This window comes from Vespa velutina, chromosome 2, assembly GCF_912470025.1.
Source record: "Vespa velutina chromosome 2, iVesVel2.1, whole genome shotgun sequence".
NCBI classification, from domain to species: Eukaryota; Metazoa; Arthropoda; class Insecta; order Hymenoptera; family Vespidae; genus Vespa; species Vespa velutina.
This window is the reverse complement of record NC_062189.1, coordinates 16,297,813-16,307,812: the sequence shown is the minus strand read 5'-3', so window position 1 is coordinate 16,307,812 and position 10,000 is coordinate 16,297,813.

Sequence of the window (10,000 nt, the reverse complement as noted above, 5' to 3'; positions counted from 1 at the left end):
ATACTCGAAATGACGGAAGGAACCGTTCGTTTCTCAGTATAGTCAGAAAGAAACGATAAATGAAATTAGAAGAAAGAAGAGGAATTTGGATTATACGATCGGACTGTCGATAATATTTTCCGCTTAGAAATTTACCGAACGTTAATCTGACGTGTTTTGTATTAGAAACGTAAGATTAGAACGGAACTTAGGATATAACAATACGTACGTACGTACGTACGTACGTACGTAAGTTCGTTCGTTCGTTAATAAAAAATAATTAGCTGAGTGTTTCGAGAAAAAAGAAGAAAAAGAAGAAGAAAAATAAGAAGAAGAAAGAAAAAAAAATCGAACGAACGAACACTCCTTTTTTCTTCGTTCTATTTTCTTTTTTATTTTTCCTTTTCCTTCGGCCTCTTTTCTTTTTATCTCTCTTTCCCTCTCTCTATTTCTCTCTCTCTCTCTCTCTCTCTCTTTCTTTCTCTCTCTCTCTCCCTTCGCCATTCTCTTCGCACTCGAGTTAAACTTATGTACTCTTGTGAAAGCGCGTCCGCTGAGAAAACTTGGATTAATTTACTTCTAATAAAGCAACAGGAGGAGGCATGGAAGAAGAGGGCGGGAACAGGGGAAAGAAAGGAAAGGCTTCGTTGATTAAAACCAAAAAAGAAAGCAAAAGAAAATATGAAGATAAAAGAAACGAGAGAAAGAGAAAGATAGATAAATAGATAGATAGAGAAAGAGAGAGTGAAAGAAGGAAAGAAAGAAAGAAAGAAAGAAAGAAAGAAAAAAAAAAAAAAAAAAAAAAAAAGAAAAAAGAAAGAAAAATTAAAAGAAGAGAAAGGAAGGAAAGAGAGAGAGAGAGAGAGAGAGAGAGAGAGAGGGAGGGAGAGAGAGGGAGATAAAACGAAGTCTCGAAGCTGAGCCACCGTGAAATCTCTAGCGGTCCGACGAGTTCGTGGCACTAATGAGTCTTTAACGAGTTAAACAATCGTTAATGAGTTTAAACAATCTACGAACGGACAAGGAAGAAGAGCACCCGTCTGCCTTTCCATCCATCCCTCCCTCCCTCCCTCCCTCCCACCACCTCCGCCTACCCACCACCCTTCTTTACCGTCTACCTATCCAACCTACAACCCTGTACCTCCTTTCCATCCGACAGCCATCCATTTCCCTCTCCTCTTTGCGTTTTATAACGTCAACGATTTTCTTATTCCATGGTATATTCTCGAGAGTCCGAACACTCGTTCGTTTTATTACCGACTTTAACTTTTCCTCTTTTTCCTTTTTCTTTATCTATCTTTCTTTCTTTCTTTCTTTCTTTCTTTCTTTCTTTCTTTCTTTCTTTCTTTTTTTTCTCTTCTTTTATTCTTAAACTCTCCGAACCGTTTCATCGTTTATCACGATTTTTCTATGATTCTAACTTCGAACGTCTTCTCTGATATTCTGTATGTGGTTCTTTTCGAGAGAGAGAGAGAGAAAAGAAAAAGAAAAGAATAAAAAAAGGAATGAAAAGAGAAATGAAACGAAGAAGGAAACAAAAAAAAAAAAGTATTAGAAAATTTGTCGTTCTATAAATTGGTTAGATATAGATTGATACGTACGGATATAGAAGACAATCACTTAATTTCGAAAATTCATTTTAACTTATCCAATTTATTTTCAATATATCTCAATGATTTTAAAATTTCTCTTTCTTCCATTTCTTTTTTCTTTTCTATCCGTACCGTTTATAATTTGTCAGGATTTTTTTTTTTTTTTTTTTTTTATATATATATAAAAATATTAAAAAAAAAAAAAAAAAAAAAAAAAAAAAAATTTGTCGTCCTATCGGAAACTGTATTAGATAAATCACACACTAATACAGGGCAATTTAGACGTAAATATATATTATATATATAATATATATATATATAATAATATTTTTAATCTACGAGTTGAAATTTATCTAACATTTGAAGATAACACAAAATGTCAGTATCATACACACAACTCGTCTGAAATTAAAAAATCCATTCCACAAAGTGAAAATGTTTTTATTAAAAAAACTCTCTTTTGGACATGGTGGGGATTTGAACCTGGAATCTATCGGCTTTTAAGTAAGCACCTAAGAAACGTGCTACCAACCAGTTCGAAGACAACTTGTTTCGTACTTCGATATACTAATGTATACGAATAACACTTACATTGTATATGTTTGTGTTATAATTCTATTCATTACCAATGCAACAACATCAATGAAATTATTTACAATTCTCTATAAAAAAAAAAAAAAAAAAAAAAAAAAAAAAAAAAAATAAAAAAAATAAAAAAAGTAAAAAAGAAAATTTTTTTAAATCAAAAAAGAATTAAAAAAAAAAAATAAATTATACATACGCACACACACACACACACATATATATATATATATATAGGTATATAAAAAGTTTCTATTGTAATCCAAACCGTACGTCCTCATATTTTGAAAGCTTGTCATAAATCGTGGCACGATAGAGGAAAAAAAGGGAAGAGAGAGAGAGAGAGAGAGAGAGAGAGAGAGAGAGAGAGAGAGAGAGAGAGAGAGAAAAAAAAAATTAGGAAATAAAGAGAAAGACAAAGAGAGATTAATAGCATTTGCATGAACCATACATTGTATGTACTACAATACAAACGCAATTTAACAATTCTCATTATTACTAGTACAATGAGATCATTTACCAAATTCTACAAAAAAAAAAAAAAAAAAAAAAAAAAATAGAGAATAAATAAATAAATAAAGAAAGAAAGAAAGAAAAATAATAAAAAGAAAATAAATAAAGAAAGAAAGAAAGAAAGAAAAATAATTAAAAAAAAAAAAGAAAAAAGAAAAAAAGAGGAAAAAAAATAAAAGAAAAATAAAGAACAAAATAAAAGCCGTATCGTTGCTGTCGTTTGAGCCATACCCCGTCGCTCGTTTTTTAAAAGCTTGTCGTAAAGTGTCGCACGATAAAGAAGAAACAAAAGAAAAGGAAAAAAATAAAAAAAAAAAGAAAAAAAAAGAAAAAGAAATAAAAAAGAAAGAAAAAGAGAGAAGATCGGAAAAAGAGAAAGATGAAGAAAGGTAGGTCCGCAGCGTTTGCAAAGTTTTTATTGTCGAACCGATAAGAATCGAGGGAATGACGTAGCGTACGTTTGAACGAGGAGAGAGTTTCCAAGAGAGGACAGAGGAGGAATGGACTCACGTTCTTTGCGGGTAACGTTCAACCATAAATGTATATGCGCGCGTTAGTGTATATATATATATATATATATGTATATATATACATATGTGTGTGTGTGAGTGTGTATGTGCGCATGTGCATGTGTATATGCGTGTTTATGTACGTGTATGACATGGCCGTCGCAAATCGAGCATGCACGCACGTCGACCACAATGGGGGTTGCAAAAGTGCCTCATCGTACACGTTTACCCTCTCCGCACCCCGTCACTGCACCCTTACCCCTCTTCGCTCCGCTGTCGTTGAACGCCACCTTTATCGAGCCCCTTTTTTCTCTTATATTTTTCCATTATTGAACTTTTTCGTGCGTGTATTTTTATTTTATTTTCTTCTTTCGATGTTCGTTCGTTCTTTCTTTTTTTTTTTTGTTTTTTTTTTTTTTTGTTTTTTTTTTCGCTCGTCGTTCTTTTATTATTTTTCATTTTTGTCTTCTTTTTTATAAACAAATTGCTTTCACTGAAACGACACGTACAATATTATACTGCATTATACTGCGACGATAATCGAAATTTTCTTTCTATCTCACTCCTTCATCTATCCCCCCCCCACACTCTCTCTCTCTCTCTGCGTGTATACATATATACATATATGTGATTATAATGATAAAGTGTACAATTAAGTTATTAGATTGATTAATTTAACAAAAACAATTATTTCATTTTGTAGTTTTCATTTCTTATTCTTTTCAATTCATTCTCCTTCCCCCATTCACGAACGAATGCATACCGTACCACGTATCGTGCTAATTTAAATGCGTTTATACTAATCGTACAAGTCCGAGATTTAAATTGAACGAGCAAAAGGCGACGAAGTCAATCGAATGTATGTTACCATCGTGTTCGTTCGCACACTCGCACGATAACAAGTAACAATAACAATGACGACAACAACGACAACAACAACAACAACAACAACAATAATAATAATAAAAACGACGACGACGATGACAACAATGACAAGAGTATTTCGATCAGTCGAACGAAAAAAGAAAAAAAAAAGAAAAAAGAAAAAAAAGGAAAAGGAAAAATGATAAGGTGAGGAGGGGGAAGGAGGAGTGGGGGAAAAATAGACGGGACAAATGATATCGATGAGAAAGAAAAATTGAAATTTTTAAAGAAAGAAGTTACGCGAGCGCGAGTTACGATCGATCGGCTAAAAACGTTTTATTTATTTTTCAGATAACAAACGAAATCAAGTGTCGAGACATTTTGTGCTTGACTGCATTCGTTTCATCTCCGACGTTCACACCGCCAACTTTTGCGAGAAGTTCGCAAAGAAAGATGAAAGAAGAAATAAGAAGAAAGACGAAGAAAAAGAGAAAAGTATAAGAGAAGAGGAAGAAGAGGAAGAAGAAGAAGAAGAAGAAGAAGAAGAAGAAGAAGAAATACACACAGAAAGAGAAAGAGAAGGAGAAAGAGAAAGAGGAAGAGAGCGAGAGAGAGAGAGAGAGAGAGAGAGAGATGAGAGAAATATAAGGAACGTAAGAGAAGCAGAAGAAACATAAGAGGAGAAGGAACAGGAAAGGAGTGGAAAAGGGAGGAGAAGGAGGTGAAGGAGGAGGAGGAGAAGGAGGAGGAGGGAAAGAGGAGGAGAGACTCGATGCTCGGTAAAGGCCATTTACCGGTGACAGAGACAAATAGAACCGGGTAGGTTCCTAGGATGACGATGGAGGCATAGTAAAAGAAAGAAAGAGAAAGAGAAAGAGATGGAAAGAGAGAGAAAGAGAGAAAGAGAGAAAGGGAGAGAAACATAGCACGTGTGTACTCGTTCAACTAGTTAAAGGTAGGCGAGTTGGTGGAGCAACAACGCCAACGTCTCGTTGGAAGAACTCGTGATAGGAGGAGCGAAGGAAGAAGGAGAAGGGTCGAAGAAGCTAGAACAGGACGATGAATTCCGTCACGGCAGTAAGGATAGCCCATGGCAGTGCCGTGTCTTGTCTCCTAAGTGCCCCCGGCATTACTATCGTATTGAATAATTTCGCGGCAATTAGCGAACCAACGAGCGAACCAACGAGCGAACGAAAGAACGAAGCGAATGAAGGAACGAAAGGAACGAGTTAACTTGTGAAACTTCGTATACTCGACTAAATGTGCCGAGACGAGAACGATGTGGACGCATTTCGTCTTTTCCATGTACATATGTACGTACGTATGTATGCATATATGTATATATATATGTATATATGGGTGTATGCATTTATTTATTTATTTATTTATTTATTTATAGAAGAGAAATTCTTTTCTCGACCTAGATTCTCTTTCGTCGCGATCTAATAACTTAAGAAAATTAAAGGAAGATTCTTTTCTCTTTTTCTTCTTTTTTCTGTTTATTAAAATGTTTAAGAATTAATATATATATATATGAATATATATACATATAGATAGATAGATAGATAGATAGATAGATAGAGAGAGAGAGAGAGAGAGAGAGAGAGAGGTTGATTTCGTAGAGTATGATTTTTTAAACGTCCTTTTCCCAGTTGTTTCATGAATACACGAGGAACGTATCAAGCTCGCTACGATGCCATCGTTTCCTCTCTATCTATCTATCTATTTATCTCTCTCTCTCTCTCTCTCTCTCTCTCTCTCTCTCTCACTTGCTATTAATTTCCATGCGAACGAGCAGCACGAGAGAGAATCCCCCATATTCCATTTATCCTTCATATGAATTAAACGAATTCCAAATGGGAGGACACTATCGAGTTTTCCAATTAAATATCAGTGCACCGTCCAGTACTCTCTCTCTCTCTCTCTCTCTCTCTTTCTCTCTCAATGCGCTCTATTCTCATCGCTGCTGTTGCTCCTGCGTATCGTTAATTCGTAGAATGATTAAAGCGGCCGATTACGGACCAACGGAATTTGAATCACGTGAGCCAAGATTTTCTTTTTTCGTTTCGTTCATACATTGATACGTACCTTTCGTTCGTTCATTCGTTCATTTATTCGTTTATTCGTTCATTGGTTCATTGAAAGACGTTTCTCGATCATGAGAATTTTCTTTAGTCTTAACATCGATATTCAGTAAACGTACGTAAGCTGCGCAACTGGCTCTTCTAAGTCCCGTTTGAAACTGCATTAGATAAATAAAGCGTTGAAACCTTCGATCCGGGACTCTCTCTCTCTCTCTCTCTCTCTCTCTCTCTCTCTCTCTCTCTCTCTCTCTCTCTCTCTCTCTCTATCTCTATCTTTCTCTCTCTCTCTCTCTCTCTCTCTCTCTCTCTCTCTCTCTCTCTCTCTCTCTCTCTCTCTCTCTCTCTCTCTCTCATTTTCTTTCTCTATTCGATGATGAAAAGAGGAAAGGGAGGGGCGCTGAGGAGTGAGGGGAGAAGAGACAAGAAAAGTCGTGTACAAGAGTGGTGGGGGATCATCTGAGGACTGGCACTTCTTCGATGGACCCCGGATGCTGTCTATCGAATCGTAAACATTGCTATCCCATATAAAGGGATATCCCATATAAAGCCATTTTTGGCATGTCTCTCATCTTTTACTGTAATAATTAATCGATTAACATCTCGTAATATATTTTCGTCCTTATTAAAATAAAGATAAATGTTTATTTTAATTTCTTTTTTATTTTCTTCTTTTTTTTTTCTTTTTCCTTGATAAAATTAAAAGACGACATCGTTAAATAGAGATATCGAAATATCACGATTAATATTTCTTTCAAATTGATCCGGGAAAAAAAAATTGTAATAAACAAATTAAACATTAATTTCGTACGAATAAATAAATTGATCGATTCTTATAACTTATGTATAAATAATTCTTTCCATTTGTACTTAATCCTATTACGCGTATAGAAGCCGTATTATAATAATAATAATAATAATAATAATAATAATAATTATTATTATTATTATTATTATTATTATTATTATTAAAATATAATTAAAATATAATATATATTACTAGACGTTATTTCGTCGTAATGAAAATATTGAATGATTGAAAAATATTAAAAATTAACACCACTCGATCTCGTCTTACGTCGACACTATAGAAAACGTAATATAATAATATAAAATATAAAGAAAGAAATAAAAAGAAGATGATAACATTATCGATACTATAATCAATAATGAACGTTCCTTTGTGTACGCGTATACGTATATATATATATATATATATATTTGTACATTTATAGATATTTTCTAATCGCTTTTTTTACGAGCAAACTATTATTTAGAATGAATATTGTTATACATGATAAACGATTGTTATTTTACTTTTCTAATCTTTTTATACAAATAACGCACAACAATGTAAAACGATAAGATTATTACAGTAAAATAAATAATTATTCTTTTATTAGAATATCTAAACGTTCTATAATACAAACATATAAATCATGCATGCATACAAACAAACATATATACACACACACACACACGCACATATATATATATATATATATATATATATATATATATACATATATAAGCTTGTAGTATCATAAGTAAGAAGGAACACGATTCTAACCAACAGCCGTACCCGGACTATGGCTATCTAACCATAGCTCTAATGTGAAAGTAACGAGAACAGGGTCCAGGTCGAAGTATAATGCTGACGTAATGCCTGAGCCACGTGTTTCCGTTTAATGGAAACTTTTCGCAAATCCGTTAACCGATCGATAGCTACTTTGTACATGACGTTAACTCTCGCTAAAGCTTCTAGTACACTTTCTCACTCTCTGTCTCTCTCTCTCTCTCACTCCTTCTTTCTGTCTCGGAAACATTCGTCTAGAAAATTGTTCCATAATGCAAGGACAAAAAAAGAGAGAGAGAAAGATGGTGATAAAGAGAGGAAGAAAAAGAGAAAGATAAAGAGAGAAAGAGAAGAAGAAAGAAAGAGAGAGAGAGAGAGAGAGAGAGAGAGAGAGAGAGAGAGAGAGAGAGAGAGAGAGAGAGAGAGAGAGAGAGAGAATTTCATCAAAGGCAAGAGAGCAGATGTTTTTCCAGGCACATACTTTAAAGGCCCGACAAGAAGTGAGTTCGACGCAGCAGGAAAGCTGCTTTAGACAATTTTCGAAAGGGAATCGCGCGGAGACTTGGATATTAAGGGCAACGGCGTCAGAGAAAGATGGAAATAGTAAGGGGAGGAAGATACGTCGAATTGGGAAAACAAGAGAGAGAGAGAGAGAAAGAGAGAGAGAGACATTCTACTAAATACAGTACTATAGAAGTGAGTTTATGTACGTATATCTATGTGTCTATGTGTGTGTGTGTGTGTGTGTGAGAGAGAGAGAGAGAGAGAGAGAGAGAGAGAGAGAGAGAGAGAGAGAGATAAAGATAGAGTATATTGCTTGAACTAAGTTCTCTCTCCCTCATCTCTACCTAAGCTCGATGCCCGTTAAGTTTCTCCTATATTTTAGCGTGCACACCGAAGCCCCCGAGGGACGTCGAAGCTTTGGGGTTCGCCATGAGAGAGAAAGATAGAGGATCAAGCTAGGGGCGTACTTTCTCCCTCCCCTTCTCTCTCTCTCTCTCTCTCTCTCTTTCTCTCCTTCTTCTTCTTCTTCCTCTCCCATAACGTTTAAACCGATGCTTAGATACGTTCGCGCGTATTTAGGCGTTTGCGACTCGTTCGACGTGCGTGTATATGTACGTACATATATATATATATATATATATATATATATACACGCGCGTGCGTAATACTCGCTGGAAGGTATGCGCGTAAAAGGGAAGAAACCGATATAAAGCACCCTCAGAGTTTCTCGGTGTATTGCATCGGCCAGGTTTATATGGGTGTTATATGTTATAGCACGTTTAGAGTAAGAGAGTGAGTGGGGACAAAGTGAAAGAGGGGGGGGGTGGGTGTGTGTGTGTGTGTGTATGTGTTCATAGCAGGCGACAAAACCCAACGGATAGCCGAAAAAGCACGACCCACAAACACGGGCGCGTACGTTGTCCCGGGGACAAAGGATACCGTCGGGACGAAATAATTGCACCACTGACGCCCGATAATGCACACACAGCCAGGTCTTTCTACAAACGTAATCCTGGGGCTCCGTAAGTTTCGAAACTCGCGTAGGTCGAGCTAGTCTAGATGGGGGATACAGAGAGGGATAGAAAGAGAGAGAGAGAGAGAGAAAGTGAGAAAGAGAGAGAGAGTGAGAAAGAGAAAGAGAGAGAAAGAGAAAGAGAGAGAGATAGTGTGTGTGTCTGTGTCGGTTTATTCGTAAACCGTGTATGTATAGGTGAGAAAGAGGAAAAAAGAGAAAGAGAGAGAGAGAGAAGTATATCGAACGTTTTCAAAGAAGAAAACTCGGGATTGGTTTGTGGTAGATTATTTGCCGAGGCTTTGCCAGAGATGGGAAAGGAAGGAAGAGGGGAAAAGATGAAAGGAAATAAAGAGAGAGAGAGAGAGAGAGAGAGAGAGAGAGAAAGTAAAAGAGAAAATTCGATGACTTAACTGGACCAAAGAGGGATGGAATAAACCGTAAGAGATTCTTCTGTAAGATTCTTCCGTATCCTTTACCTACGTGTTTGCATTAGCAAGAAAGAAGAAAAAGAAAAAAGAAAAGCAAAAAAAAAAAAAGAGAGAAGATAAAGAAAGAAAAAGGAAGAAAAGGTAACATAAGAAATCGTTCTTAGAATACGTGCAATTCGATTCTAGCGGTACGATTCTAAGCCACCCTATTCCATCTTGGTAGGACTTGATGCTGTTGCTTGTACTGCTGATGCTGACGCTGATGCTGTTGCCTTTGCTTTTGCTCTTACTACTGCTATTCCGCAAAAGTAACAACGATCACGGGCTACCGTAGTTACGTGCTCGAATAAACCGGCG